This window comes from Nothobranchius furzeri, chromosome 3, assembly GCF_043380555.1.
Source record: "Nothobranchius furzeri strain GRZ-AD chromosome 3, NfurGRZ-RIMD1, whole genome shotgun sequence".
Classification (NCBI taxonomy): Eukaryota; Metazoa; Chordata; class Actinopteri; order Cyprinodontiformes; family Nothobranchiidae; genus Nothobranchius; species Nothobranchius furzeri.
In genome coordinates, this window is record NC_091743.1 from 3,442,547 (window position 1) to 3,458,391 (window position 15,845).

Consider the following 15,845-nt stretch of genomic DNA (forward strand, 5'->3'; position numbering starts at 1 on the left):
GTTCCTCACTTCTGATTACCTTCAATGGTGTCTGTTTGTTGCAACCACCAGGTACAAAAACTAACTTGTTTTTATTTGACTATTTTTCTGTCCTGTCTGTTTATTATCTTCCTGCATCTCCTCTCAGTCCTAAAGAAAAACTGCTACCTGGGTTCATTTATATTCACCTTATGAGTTACCTTTGAACTGCAGTTCTAAAAGATCTACCGACCGCAAAAACAGCAGAGTGCTCATCGGCCACATCAGTTAGATGCGTCACCGAGGACAAAACAGGCGATGCGCCCCGATCCACAGCAGCAAAACGCATCAGGCACAAATAAAAGAATAAAAGACAGAAAACATAAAAGGAAATGAGCCGACATGAACGATCGCGTGTTAAATTAGTTTTTGAGGTGGCGACACCTGATTTGATAATGTTACTTGTGGCCGTGCTCAGGACGCAGATGTCTGGAGCGCGTCAACAATCAGAGCTTTGCATGTGCTAGCTGGTTAAGGTTAGGACGGGGGTGAGGGGAAGGTTAAATTACAAGAGGGTAAATGTCACAATTTGGTTAAATGTCCGTTTTACGGCGGGTGTCAGTACCGACACTCTGGCACAGCGCGTTGCCATAGAGTGGTGAAGTCGACTAGTGACTAGTTCATACAACCCCGGCTACTGCTCCCCAGAGTGTTCTGCAGCATAATCAGCACGTTCTCTTTGAACTTGATATCAAATTTTCGCCTCCTCTTCGTCTCCGCATGATTAAAGTTACCCTTGCGGTCTATCACTGGCAAATCAAAAGTGAGACGGATGACACAACCACCCGCCGTACCTGCTTGTGCCACCCAGCCACAATAAAAAAACGGCCATTATTCACCTCCGCCGACTGCGACACCGGCCAAAATATGATACCCGGCAGTTAATTAAATACAGGCTAATATTAGAGGATTTACAGTAGTCTTCTGACCAACATTAAGACTGGAATGGGAGATGCAAAACAAGGTGTAATTCTGGGACTTCTTGCTTAAACGTTTGTTAAAAATATCTATATGCATATTGCTTTCAATACTATATATGTTCATACGCTGGAGAGGATTGCCAGAAACTGAAGCACAACCAAAATTGTTAAATTGTTCTATTGTTCTTTTGCTCCATGATGGTTAGATACAGGACGTACTTTTAATATACAACATAATACTGTGTAAAAGGTGTACTCGTCATTGTTGTCTTCCTCCGCTTATCCGGGTCCGGGTCGCGAGGGCAGCATCCCAACTAGGGAGCTCCAGACCGTCCTCTCCCCAGCCACACCCACCAGCTCCTCTGGCAGGACGCCAAGGCGTTCCCGGACCAGAATGGAGATGTAACCCCTCCAACGTTTCCTGGGTCGACCCGGGGGCCTCCTGCCGGCAGGACATGCCCGAAACACCTCCCCAGGGAGGCGTCCAGGAGGCATCCTGACAAGATGCCCAAACCACCTCAAATGACTCCTTTCGATCCGGAAGAGCAGCGGTTCTACTCCGAGTCCCTCCCAAATGTTGGAGTTCCTCGCCCTATCTTTTAAGCCTGATTCATGCTTCTCCATCTGCGTCAGTGCGGAGACACAAAACGTCCTTGCGGGACTGCTGGAGAGGACGGAGTCGAGCTCTCTTTTCTAAACATCCGTCAGTCGAGACTGACAATGCAAGCATGTGATTGGTCAGGACGCCGCTGTTGTCTACACCGCCACCATTGTGCACTCAAAAACATAAAGAGAGCCGAGGATAACTAGCGGCAGACGCGGAGCAGCTTGAAGAATACATCACGAAAAAATTCTAAAAATATGAACGTTTAATTCCCCCATGACTGGAGGAGTGAAAAGATGTGCAGCAGGCGTTTTATTTGTGGACGGAGATGACAGGAAATGTGGGTTTAGAGGTGGCGCGCGCATGGAAAGGTGGAGGAGGATGAGAGACAAATTTGTCTGTGTTAAAAAGTCTCTTATGTACAAAAAAAAACAATATAAACACATTATCTTGGACCGATACAGGACAGGATACCACAGAACAGCGCTACGCCCTCTACTGTCCTGCCAGGGAATTGCTTTGCAACACTCTCCAGGAGACGGAGAAGTATGAGAGCAAAACGGTTCCGTCAATCCGTGCGTGTCTGTCCCTTGCGGAGCTGACGGAGAAGCATGAATCAGGCTTAAGGCTGAGCCCGGCCACCCTAAACTCATTTCGGCCGCTTGTATCCATGATCTCGTGCTTTCGGTCATTACCCAAAGCTCACGACCATAGGTGAGGATTGGGACATAGATCGACCGGTAAATCGAGAGCCTGGCTTTCTGGCTCAGCTCCCTCTTCACCACGACAGATCGGCTCAGCGTCCGCTTCACTGCTGATGCTGAACCAATCCGCCTGTCGATCTCCCGATCCCTCCTACCCTCACTCGTGAACAAGACCCAGAGATACTTAAACTCCTCCACTTGAAGTAGGACCTCTCCTCTCTCAGGTGTACTGTAGATTGAAAATTTAATAGCATATATTCTTGGAAAAAAAATGGTGAAAGTTTTGTAACCGTTTGTTACAAAACAGTAAATGTATTTTGTCCTCATGAGCTCCCGTTGAAGGAAACATGGCTTCTAACATGGCGTCGCCCAGAAACTTAGGCCCAGTCTCAATACTCGCACTGTGCCCTGCAGACTTCAGCAAAGTGCACTTGGAGAAAGTGTGCTTTAAGGCTTCAAGTGCGTAGTACACAAGTGTGCAAATAATTACAGAATTGAGACAGGGAGCGTTGCGTCATCGATCCCAGCGCATGCCGGGTTGCTGGTCGCTGTGATACTTTTTCAAAAACCTAACACTAACCCAACTTTTAAACAAACAAACAGTTATTTGAAACAAATTTACAATTATTGCTGCTTTGTCTAAAAGTTTTAGAGCATCAACTAATCATCCTAAAATGAACTAATTTCACTAGAAAATACATATTTTCAGAAAAGGAACTTGAGCCTTTTCTCCTGCAGCAATGACTTGTGGGTAATACCCTTGCCCGACGTCTGCATCGCTGCAGATTTGGGTGAAGTGCAGATTAAAGCCTGAGTCATGCTTCTGCATCAGTGTGGAGATACGCAACACCATTATCCGTCCTTGCGGGAATGCTGGAGAGCCCCGCAAGGTCAGAGTCGAGCTCTCTTTTCTTAACATCCGTCCATCGAGACGGATAACACAAGCTTGTGATTGGTCAGGGCACCGCTGTCGTCTACACCGCCGCCATTGCGCCCTCAAAAACAAAGAGAGAGCCAAGGATATCTAGCGGCAGACACGGAGAAGACGGAAATGACAGGAAACATGGGTTTAGAGGTTGCGAGCGCATGAAGAGGTGGAGGAGAATGAGAGACAAACTTGTTTGTTAAAAAGTCTCTTATATACAAAAAACACAATATAAACACACGATCTTGGACCGGATACATGACAGGATACTACAGAACAGCGCTACACCCTCTGTTGTCCTGGCGGGGAATTGCTTTGCAACACTCCCCAGGAGACGAAGTATAAGGGCAATATGTCTCCGTCTGTGCATGTCTCTCCCTTTTGGAGCTGACGGAAAGACTCATGCTTAAGGGTGCAATGGGGGCATGGTCAACTTTCGCACTTGAGAATCGGGACACCCTACGCACTCACATCCCTGACCAAGGGTGCAAGTGCAAGTACTGAGATTGGGCCCTAGACCCGCTCCCATGTTTATGCTTATGTGTTTATGTTTATGTATTTAGCAGACACTTTTGTCCAAAGCGACTTACAAGTGATAATCGGCATGTTGCCCTTGAGGCTAACAACAACAATAACAACAACAACTTGACATCAATCATGGAGAGGAGGGAACAAGGAGTGGACAGTAGAGAGGGGGGACGGGTGCAGGGAGGGTGCTAGTTTAGAAGTATGTATTTTAGACCTGATTTTTATGGTAATATTTAATAAAGCTGCTAATTTTTTCAACAACTGGGTATCATTTCATTCATTTTCAACATTTTGATGGATATTTCCAGATATTAATGGTAAAAACTACACATTGTCTCTTTAAAGCAACTTCACGGGTTGATTGTATAAAAACCAAGTGTACATGAAGGTAGCAGGACTTAGCCCCGCCCCTTTTGGAGAACAGTGGAGCAATTGGCGCTAGAGCGAGCCGACCGAAGTTGTTCCAGCTATGTAGCGTCGCATCCCGCTGGATGAATCCTCAGAACGGAGACGTCACTCGCATTTATTTCATACGCGAACTGTAAGAATCTATAGAACTGTGTTATTTAATAAGTGATCGGTACAGGCGTTTTAAACTTTACACTAAAGAAAGCGTAATTTTGGCCAAACGATGGGATTTTTGTTCGAAAGTCGGCAGTGAACTACTGGTTTATTGGTGCGTTCAAGTGGACGAAGTGGATACTGAGGAGGAACTGGTGAAACCACCTCTACTGGGAGTTTAGGGACATTTCCACAGACGGGGGAGTTATCTGCACCTTGCAAGGTGAGTAGTGTCCTCGCCAGTTCCGCTTCAGATTGAGATGGAGTTAGTTAGCAGCTAAGAAACGAAGCTGTTGGAAACATTCCTCCTCCAACTGCAGTAACTGAGGTAAATGACTGGTTTTCTCTAGCAGCCCTCTCCAGTAACAGCCCCGTTTACCGGTCTGTGTCATGACACAGTGGGATGTGAGCATCAACAGGTCAACGGAGTTCGTCCAGAAGCCTGTACTTGTAGCCAGCACTTTTTACACGTAACTTCACTTATGTTTTAAATAATTAAATGAATCTGATATGGATGTTTTCATACGAGTTTGATCATCATTTTATTCAGGGCTGGACTGGGACAAAAACTCAGGCCGGAGGACATTTTGAGCCGGTGCACCGGCCCAGGGAGGATGGGTCCAGGGGCGTTGCAAGCTTTTTTAAAGCGTGGGGGATCTCTCTGTCTCTCTCTCTCTCTCTCTCTCTCTCTCTCTCTCTCTCTCTCTCTCTCTCTCTCTCTCTCTCTCTCTCTCTCTCTCTCTCTCTCTCTCTCTCTCTCTCTCTCTCTCTCTCTCTCTCTCTCTCTCTCTCTCTCTCTCTCTCTCTCTCTCTCTCTCTCTCTCTCTCTCTCTCTCTCTCTCTCTCTCTCTCTCTCTCTCACTCACTCACTCACAGCTACATATATATTTACCACATGCTCTTTATTACCAGTGTACATTATTTGAAGTCATTTGAATTAGATTTTTAAATCTGATTTTTTTCTCATTCATTTTGCAGCAGTTTTTGTTTTTTAATCAGCGCTCTCCATTCTTGAGGAGAAGCTGAAGCGCGAGAGGCGTACAGCCTCAGTGGTGTGTGTGTCGTGCTGATTGCTGGGTCAGTTACTGTATGATAAATGTCTAGACCTCTTTTACTCCCCTCCCTCGGGCTGCTCACATGGATGTGTAGTGGGCGTGGGCCGCTGGGCCCGTGCCCAATTGTGCCCATCGGATAATCCGGTCTTGGCAGCAGCTCAGGAGGTAGAACGGGTTCAAAAGGTTGAAGGTTTGATCTCAGCATCTACCAGAGAATGCTGCTGTTGTGTCCTTGGGCAAGACATTTAATCCTTCTTACCTTCTGGTGGTGGTCAGAAAGATCGGTGGCGCCAGTGTTTGGTGTCTCGCTTCAGGCAGTGCGCCCCAGGGCAGCTGTGGTTGCTTTGTAGCTCATCCCCACCAGTGTGTGATTATGTGGATGACTGATTGTGTTGTGAAGCGCTTTGGGGGGTTGTAGAACCCTAAGAAGGTGCTACACAAATACAGGCTGTTTACCATTTATATTGATGTAATGTTTGAGTTTATTTAGTTTTGATCAGAATGTCTCAGCAACATTATTCACACACAAGAGCCATGAATTCAATCTACAGATGAAACTGGAAAAGCTAGAATATGACTCTAAAGCTCATCCATTTCAGTAAAAGCACAAGAGCCCACACCAAGTACTGAGGACACACAACGACTTTTCCAGATGTTCTAAAATAATTGTTTAATTTATGACATGTAGTGTTCTAATGGGGGTTTCATACGCTGTAAGCCATAATCATCACAGTTATAGTTGGTAAAGGCTTGACATATTTGGCCTTGCATCTAATAAGTATTTTATGTTAGTTTCACTTTTTAAGTTGAATTACTGAAATAAATGAACTTATGCGCAATGTTCTGGGTTTTTGAGTTTCACCAGAAAATAAACAGAACAATGTGCTGATCAAATCAAACACAGCAGGGGGCTGTTCCAAAAGCCAGGCTCTCTCTGAAGATCCTGGCTTAATTTCTCCTAATTCAGTTCCCTAAAGCCCCTCCCGGTCACCATGCTAACACATTCTGGAGAACAAACCTGCTCCATGGCAGGCTAGCAGCTAGGCTTGCTGAAGCTTGGTCTATGGCTGTGTCTCAATTCAGGGTCTGCATCCTTCGAAGGACCCAGCCCACCCGGCCGACGTGGGCTGCGTCCTCCGTCGGCCGGGTAGACCGGATGTTAACAGCTGTGAATTTGGACAGGCCTAGCCTTCATGAACTCCCTCGGCGAACGTTCCGTCGCCTAGCAACCGTGGAACCGCTGGGCAGAAGGCAGAAGGAACTTTAAACGATGGAGCTCGACGTTTTATTTAGCTTTTTAACCCCCAGAAACCCAAATTTAGAAAACAACTGCAAAATATTTTTTAACCTTTCACATGTTGTTCTAGGAGGCCAGATAAACGGGCCTATTTACACATTTTAACAGCCAATAGTGTTGCAGAACTGAATAGGACCTATTAGCAATGTAAATGTGGTTTTAAAAAGAAAAAAAATGGGGAAGGTTTATTCTTGTAGACTTAAATCTGATGTTGTAATATTACAACCGTGGGTCTCTGGGGGTTAATCATTTCCTTGACTGTTGGAGAGCTAATTCAGAGAAAATACTTTAGACTAGCTGAGCCTGAGCAAAGATGTGATAAAAGTTTTTAATACTTTCTAAGGGTCTTAATTTGACCAAAACCGATTTATCACCTTTTAAGACTTTTCAAGACCCAGCGGATACCCTCTAGTAAACAATTCTCATTTGTAAACAAAAATAAAATTCAAGAGTTTAATGCAGAACTGATTTTATTTAGATATTTCTTCTATATGTACATGTTTAATCTTCCTTAACCATTTTTTTCTAGCAAAGTAAAAAGCTGTCAAAGTTCTTCCTTCTCTCCTGTGCCCTCTGCTGCTCTGCCTCCCTCTGCAGCCTCATGTCCTCCCTGATCAGCTCCAGGAGCTGGTCATCGCTGTCACCTTCCCCTGGATGCCCATTTTCTCCAGAATAGTCTTAACAAACATGTAAGAAAAAACAACAGATAGAGAAAAGAGGACAACGGGTTATTCCTTTCATGTTTTCACTGAAAAAATAAGCTCAAACGAGTTTTTTAAAATATGAGATGTTATTGTACCTCCATGCCACAGCCGCCGAATACTTTGCTCCGGTGATCATGTGGTCCATCTCCGCCCTAAGCTTAATAACTTCCCTGGTTTTCTCTTTTGTTCCTAAAATACAAACTTCTATTAAAATCAGGGGGAAACGTAGCGGGAGAAGTACGACACCGAGCGGCCGAACATACGAGCCGAGACCGCAATACAAGCACTTTTACTGTAACATTTCTGACTAAAATAATGTTCATGTATCACAAAAAGTCCTTAACCTAACAGTTTTCAAGTTTATACTGACATTTATATGCGCAATCCTCTCCGACAGCTCCCGCTTCACTGTCCGCCATTGTTTTTAAGTTTTTCTGCTGGCCGGCCCGCAAGGCATCTTGGGAAATGCTACCTGTTGAAGGATACACCCGACCTATCCTTCATTCAGGCGAAAAGAAGGCCGCATTCGTCGACCGCATTTGAAGGAGTCTTCGAATTGGGACAGGCCGAGTCGCGGCGCTGTGACGTAACTGGCCGACGAATCCGGCCGACGTAGGATGCAGACCCTGAATTGAGACACAGCCAGTGTGACTGGACGAGGCTTGTTACGTCCCCTTTTTCTTGTTGGTGGCTGGCAGCTACGAGGTGGTGAAGTAGCGCCATCTCTGGCCCACGGCGGTAGCAGCAGCTGCTGCTTTGTTCTTGATGGCTAAATTATTAATAAATGTGGAGTTTTAATTGGATTGACATTTTAAGATTCTGCAGGATATTTTTCTATTTTATCTTCATTTGCAGCCAGGAGCATTTCAGTACTCTGATGTTGTCCCTGATGTCAGCATTATTAACTCATTCACTGCCAGCCGTTTCCTGATCAGGAAAGCCCGTCGCCGCCAGCGTTTTTCAGTGTTTTTATTGGTTGTTTAAGAGTCACAGAACGTTGTGCGCTAGGATGATGTCGCCACCAAAACACCCAAAACAAAGAGTAGACTCACCTCTTACATCAGGAGGAAACCGCGTGTTTCGAGCGTTATCCGTTCTTTCATTACCCGTTGTTGAATTGTGATCGGCAGAAGCTTTTCTGGTTCGCGCCTCACTTTTTTTACAGCAGCGGCCCAAAATGATCTCCTAACACATGGATTTCTGCTTCCTGATCACGTGACGTGTGCGGATGAAGATCAACTTAAGAGCTGAGATGTTTGTTCTCACGGTGCGGGGGCTTGTCCGACGCCCACACAGTAAAAAAATGCTTTGGCAGTGAATGAGTTACAGGGTTTCCCCCAGAAAAAGAGTTGAGCCTGGCGGCTTGGGGGTGGGGGGCTGTTTCTCACCAGTATCAGCTGATGGAGGGCTCTAGTTTCGTTGTACCTTTCTTGTCAGTGGACACGGTAGGGTCGGGGAGGGGTGCGGGGCATGACGCTTAGCCTGGCGGGTGGGCAAGCAAAGCCTGGCAGGCCGCCAGGCATATAAAGCGCTGGGGGAAACCCTGAGTTAAATAAAATAAATTTTATTTTACTGCATTCATTTTTTATCTGTATACCGATTGTAAATGTGAAGATTGTCAGCGTAAACCTGAACAGGTCCAACCCGGTCTTACGTGAGACCAGGTGCACAGGTCACCTGCTTGTGTGTAATCAGACGTCTCTATGGGAGCTTCCTGAGCTGAAGAGGATATGAGCTTCTGGACTTTTCCTCAGACAGGCTCATGGATGCGTTGCCCCGTTGGAGGCAGGAACAAGCGCTATTCAGCCAAAGTCTCGTCATCAGGAACATTTTCTTAGTGACAAGTCTCTCTGAGAGACAGGGTTAGGAAATTGGGAGAAATTATGACACGTCTCTAAATAAAGTAAAATTGTCTAGTGCAGAGTGGAGACAACCCATAGAAGCACTGATTTGATCTCATTTCAGAGAAAAATAGAACAGGTTAGATGCACCTAATAAATAAAATTACTAACAAACTCAGGATTCTTTCTTTGCTTCATTGTTCTGGTGCTGAGAATATCACTAATGTGGATCAAAGGAGATACACGGATGAATGCACCTCTTATTTATTATTTGGAGTCTACATTTACTGCAGCTGGCAGAGGCAGAGATTTTTTTTATTGATACACGAATTTACAGAATCATTTTAAATGTTAATAGGGGAAGACTGCAGGAGGGAGCGGTAAAATACAGGGGGTCCCCAGCAAAAACAAGAAACTTTACGAGTGATGAAACCCGCTGGTTTTCCATCAGGCAGTCACGGGGCAGCTCCAACGACCCAGTGGCTGTGCTGGGTCAATGTTATCAAGCTCAGTCCGGCTCGGCCGTGAACGAGCCGAGGCGACGTCGTGCTGTGCTTAAGAAGAAGCGTTATTTTCCTGCTTCAGAAGAAGCGTCCAACGTGTTTTTACGCTTTCTCAGAGACATGTCACGTCGCTAAGCTGTTAGCGCCGCGCGCTAACATGTCAGTAGTGCAGCGTAGCTACTGGAGGTTTTAAGGGTTCAGATGAAACACCCGACCTCTCACGCTGCTCACACATCGATCTTAAGTTGTCGCTGTTGCGCTCACGCCGTAATGCAGTATTAGATGTGGTTAAAGTCAGACATGAAAAAATGAATAAATTTTACATGAATAAGTGATGCTTAGCCTGGTGGGGGGAGGAGAACCTGTCAAGATCGTCAACACTCGTTTATCTTAATGCTATTGAAACATGTAAACCACAAAGCATTATATCCACTGCTACCTTTCTAATTTTAAACTCAGTAACTTATGCTGTAACAGGGGTGGACATTAACTTCAAAACCAACCGGCCAGCCGGGCCGGTAACTCTGAATATTTACCGGCCCCGCTGGTCAGCTGCCAAAACGAGTCAAAATAACAACTGAACCGTTTTAAACCACCATATATATATATATGTATATATATATGTATATGTTTATATACATATATAAGATATGTATATGTTTATATACATATATTAGATATGTATATGTTTATATACATATCGATGAGAAAAACAACATGGTATGGTTTTTGTTGTCAAATCCAAATTACTTCCGACAAAGGTAATGACTTCCGGCGAAGGTAATGACCCGATGTCTTGTTTTTCCGGTTACGTCATTTCCGGTCACGGCAAAGAAGACGCCAGCTGATGTCTGCAGCGAGATGCTTGTGGTTGTTTTGGATGTCTGCTGATGTAATTTCCTACGGAGTTACAACCAATTAGAGTGAGTTAACCGGAGATTCCGCCCAGCTGCACCACTGGGCCGTTCGGAGTACCTCCTCCAGGCCAGAGCCTCCTGAAAACGGCCCAGTCAGGTGGAGACATGCCTAATGTCCCGTAGAGCTGTATGCTGATAGGACAGCATGTTGGAGCTAATGTTTCACTTCCTCAGTCAGAAGTTCACCCATTTCAAAATCTGGGCAGCTTCTCTTCCATCCCACGTGTATAAAGGTGAGTTGTGGTTGTGAAGAGGATGATTGGTCCATTGCATCCATCAGACTATCAGTTTAAAATTTTACAACCTTTTTTACAATGTTTAGATTTTTGTAGATTTGTGCACTTTTGCAGATACTTTATTCAGAGCTCGATCAACGTTGGGAAAGTAAAGTGTGTGTTGGGGGAGGGTGGTGAGGTATACAGAAAGCAACCATGCCTTTGTTTCTTTTGTTGAGGAGGCTGAAAAGAGTTGTCATTCAAGGAGAGGGGGATGTACATTTTCTCCTCTTCTGTCTTGTCAGGTAAGCGTTAGAGGACAGGTGAGTGGGTGTGGTTGCATGTAGTGATGGAAAACTTGTTTTCTAGCTTTTGCTGGATTGTAATATAAACAGAGCTTGATACACGACTGAAACAGAAAACCGTCTGTGTGACATCAGGAAGCCAGCTTTGTGTTTTTGTCCAGAGGCGCTGATTTGACAGGTGATGTTTTGTTTACAGAACACCAGATAGATGTTTTACCCTTTAAGTTGTGCGAGTGTGTGTGTGAGGAACCTTCTGTGGCCAACGGAGAACACGAATAACAGCGGGTTAGAAGTTGCCTAGTGATTGCCTATGAAGCTGTTAGAAAAGAATGAACACTTAGTTTCCCTAGAAACGGCCCTTTTCTTAAGACACAACCCTTAATTCAACTCCCTTTCCCCAACCCCCCTACTCTCCATCTGAAGCTGGGGGGTTGCTGCCGTGGAAGGCCAGAAGCTGCTCTTTCTCACGCTGGTTTAGCCTTTGCAAATGTTCAGACCTGGAATTAGCTTCAAAGTTTCAGTAAACTTTATTGTCATGGATGCACAGGTACACGGAGAGATAAATGACATGGCTCCAGTTTAATCAGCAGAAAACAAAATACAGAGGTAGATAAACATAAAAATGAGGGACGTTCCCATCACGTGCTTTTGCTCCCGATCCAATTCCGAGTCATTTGATTTTCAGTTTCTGCCGATACAAAGTCCCTATCCGATACAGAAAACTGTAGTGCTCTTTTGGTTTTATTGTTATTTTTCTGGTGATATGCTTAGAATGTTTTTATTTATTTTTATTGTTTTAGGCATTATGTGCATGTAGATTTTATTTGTTTGTAGTGTTTGTCTTATGACATCCATTTTTTAGTATGGTCTTATTGTTGTCTCTAATTTCAATGTATATGATCTATGATTTTATCATCTACTGCACTTTGGGCAGCCTTGGCTGGTGGCATTAAGGTGCTTTATAAATAAATAAATGAAATGAAAAGCATTGAAATAATAAGAAAAAAATAAATATTTTTTAGCAAAGCATTAAAATAAAACCGAGGAAAAAGTCAAGCAAGCTTTAAAATAAGAAGAAAACATCCACATTGTCCTTTACGTTTCACTTTCATTTTTAGGACGTACACCGATTAAAAATGTGTTTATATTGTGAATATACTTAAAAGTAGCAACGTTATTTCAAGTTGTTTACTCCCTCAATGTGCAACTGTGAGCTGTGTTCAGGAAACGGAGCAGGCAGGCCGAGCCTTCGGTAGGCAGGGTAACTTTTCTCTGCATAACACCTGTAGCTCCAGCACTGGGAGCACCCAGCTGCAGGGCGTAATATGCACCGGTGCTGCAGGAGAACTAGAAACCCCGATGCTTTGCAGTCTGTTAGCTATTTCTCTTGGTTTATTAACGTAATTTTCTCAGTCAGCTGGCTCCGCGTTTTTGTCAGACTTCACTGTGAACTGGGACGATTAGTAGGGATGTAAGAAAATATCGATATGTCAATATATTGTAATATCTTTTCCCCTCAATATTATATCAATATCAGGGTTTCCCCCCGAAAAAGATTTAAGCCTGGCAGATACTCAGTCTTATGCACCAATTTGCCTGAGTTCTGATCATGGTACCAATGATAGATTACATCTGTAAAGCTCAACCGAGACTATTATTCAGGAACCAGTGTGAAAAAGGGTTAATTTGCAACCGTCCCATATTAAACTGCATCACGCCTGTCTGAAACAGACCTCATGATGTAGACTCACCCCACTGCTAAACAGTCAGGCTATGTCTTCCGCTTGCTTCTGATTTGCCAGAAAATCCTTGGCTTCCTTCGCATCTTTAAAGGATTTACGTACTCCGTTAAAGTCAAAAGAGAGCACAGCAGGAAACGCCATCCGAAAAGGGACATTCCTCCTCATAAGATTCGTGCAAACTGTGTTAAATGCTCTTCTAGCTAGCCGGACTTCTTGTGGGATATCCGGAGCGATGCGAAGCGAGCAGCCGTCATGCTGGAGGTCTCCCAGATGTCTGGCAGCAGATAGAATCAAAGCGACATCTCTGGAGCGATGAATCTTGATAATAACAGGGCGAGGATTGCCGTCAGAGGATACCCCCAGACCGCGGTGTGCACGGTCTATAGAAATAGTCAGGACCGGCAGCTGCAGAATTGTTTGGATAAACTTTTCAAATCCAATCAACTGAATCGGGTCGCTGCCTTCCGCTGACTCCTTCTGATTCAACAGCCGAATATTATCACGCCTCGAACGGCTCTCCATGTCCACAATCTTTTCCGACAGCCGTGCATTAGCCTTAGTTAGCTCAGCTACTCTTATCTGCAGCGGTGTTACCTCATCCTCCAGGCCGGATATGCGAGCCTCCGCCTCAGTCTGTCTAGCGGCTAGCAAGTCGGTAGCCGTCGCTATGCCATCGATACGCTTGATAACGTTGTCAATTTTCTCATTAAGCAAAGCTTAAAGCTTAACGAATGCGGCGTTCATGGTTGATTCAGATCGCCGTGCCTCCACAGCCACTGTGTCCCAGTTTGAGTAAGTCCTCCATTGAAAGTATGGATGTCGTCGAGGTAGCACTAGCATTAGCAGGCCCAGGAGAGGCGCTCTGCCGTGAGGAATCCTCCGCAGGTCCACCAGGTTGATCATTACGAGCTTGCTTAGAAGGTTTAGGCATGGCGAAAATAGCCCTGATGTATATCCAAGCAAAGATTAAAATTGTTTAGAAATAAATCTTCTTAAACATTTTAAAGGTGACTCTCTCTTCTCTTGTCTCTCACTTAATACAAGTGTTACATAATCCCTGCAATAAAAAGTTCCAATCTTCTGGTTAAAATAACCCAACGATCCGTAAGATTGATTTCATATTTACTATGGAATCTTAGGTCTCACGGTCCATTAATTAGATGTAAATTAACTCCTTTACAGGCTCGACACATGGGAGGCGACAAAAGACCGCGATCAGTTAAATTGGTTGCTGTCGCTTTCATTTCCTGACACACGGGAGGCGACCCGCGACAGCGGCAAAGCCGTCTACGCGTTCTGTTCCATGGCGAAATCGAAACCTCTGTTGTTTTGCTTGGCTGTGTCAGGTTGGAGGGAATTAAGGTTATTTAAGCGGTTCAGAAATAAAAAAAGTGGTAGATATGATGTTTCACAAGGTGCTGCTAGAGTTATGTGAAATCTTACTTCTGATTTTACTATAAAACGTAATAATAATCAACTTCTCCTCCATGTTTGCTCGGAGGTGTACGGAGCATCCTGTCCGCTCATTGGTCAGTGGATGAAACCTCCGTTGATTGGTCCTCGTCCGAGCGACAGCGATGAAAAGTTGAAAATATTTCAACTTTCTGGGATGACGTCGCTGTGTCGCCTGTGCACGACACGTGCACGAGCGCAAAATTTCTCACGCACGTTTTTCGCGTTTCGCTTGGTAGGAGAGAGACCCGCGATTATCGCTTTGTCGCGCATGTCTCATTGAAAATGAATGGAGGAGAGGCGATGTCGCCTCCCGTGTGTCGAGCCCATCAGCCGGGCAGCGCAGCGCACACCGCTTTTTTTGCGGTCAATAGATCAATTTGATCTGCTGGTTAAAAAGTTACTTGTGAGGTGAAAACGAAGGGATTAGACAGGAGTTTTTCTGGAGGACTGGGAGATGCAGGAAGATCAGAGACAGACAGGACAGGAAGACAAGAAAATAAAAACCAAGAAAACAAAACAAAGTTCTTAAAAAATAAAATGTAGGTAGATTGACCCCACTACACGTTTGTACCTGCATAAAGCAATAATTTATCAGCATGTAGTATTTATATAGTTGACACAATTCAGATCATCTTCAAAAGTCCGTCCCATGCCCAGGGACGTATCTAAGCATGTTGGGGGCCGAGGCAAAATGGACCCCTGCCAGGTATTTTAAGTTGACGTGCAATCTGTTTTTATATTAGACTTTTTATATTAGCAAAAGTGAAGAATTTGTTATTTATTACTTGATTGTTCAAGCTACCTCACAGAAGTGACCTGTTGTTAAATATTAAAATAACAGGTAATTAAATAAAAAATAAGGAACATTCTGGAACTGTTTCTTCCTTTTCTTTTCTTTTTTTCTTTTTATGTATTGAAAGTATCAGATCGGGACTCGGTATCGGCAGATTCTCAACATCAAATGCCTCGGACTCGGACTCGAGGGCAAAAAAACCTGATCGGGACATCCCTAATAAAATGTGTTATTCTAAATATATAGAAATGAAGAAATACGCTGAATTATTAAAAATTCTTAACTTTAGATGCCTGCAACAACCAAATGATGTGCTACATTTATCAGACACTCTTTACTCTGCCCCTCCAGGCCTATTGATCACCCACCGAACTGATTACAACAGTAACCCCGTGACCTTATGTACAACATAGCAGAGGCAATCAGATAGCCCTTATATATAGAACCTTTTTACATTTGTGAATACCTTCTGAAACTTTAAATCCAAGTCCTAATCCTCTAGAAGATAATGTCTTTATATTGAGCTCTATTATTTAAAAGTGACATTATGAGTAAATATTATTTTTTCTTTTTTTTAATGGAGCAACATGTACGAATTTTACACTGAATAATCACAAAACACTGGACCTGCTGTTGTGTCTTTATTACCCCGTCCTGTATACCACCAGTCGTGTCTTTGTTAAATGAGTTTGTCTGCAGATATTGAAGGTGTGGCGTGAGAGCGTGTGGAGAGGGCCAGATGTGTGTGTCGCTGGCAC

General features: G+C 44.2%; 1 protein-coding gene and 1 long non-coding RNA gene across 4 annotated transcripts in view; one reads left to right on the forward strand and one right to left on the reverse strand.

Annotated features, from left to right (window-relative positions):
* Window positions 1-2,684: 2,684 nt before the first annotated feature.
* Window positions 2,685-15,845, forward strand: part of LOC107397087 (plexin-B1) — a 215,833-nt gene continuing 202,672 nt past the window's right edge. For 2 of the 3 annotated variants that reach the window (XM_070549100.1, XM_070549101.1), the window contains exon 1: window positions 2,698-4,483. The gene's annotated coding sequence lies outside the window, so the exon portion shown is untranslated. Of the gene's footprint in view, window positions 4,484-15,845 lie in introns of all 3 variants that reach the window. The other variant, XR_011520067.1, reaches the window with a different exon arrangement.
* Window positions 6,597-7,818, reverse strand: LOC139068822 (uncharacterized). Its single transcript, XR_011520068.1, has 3 exons — window positions 7,687-7,818; window positions 7,412-7,505; window positions 6,597-7,289 (listed from the first exon to the last, which is right to left on the reverse strand). It is a non-coding gene; the product is annotated as an uncharacterized lncRNA (long non-coding RNA).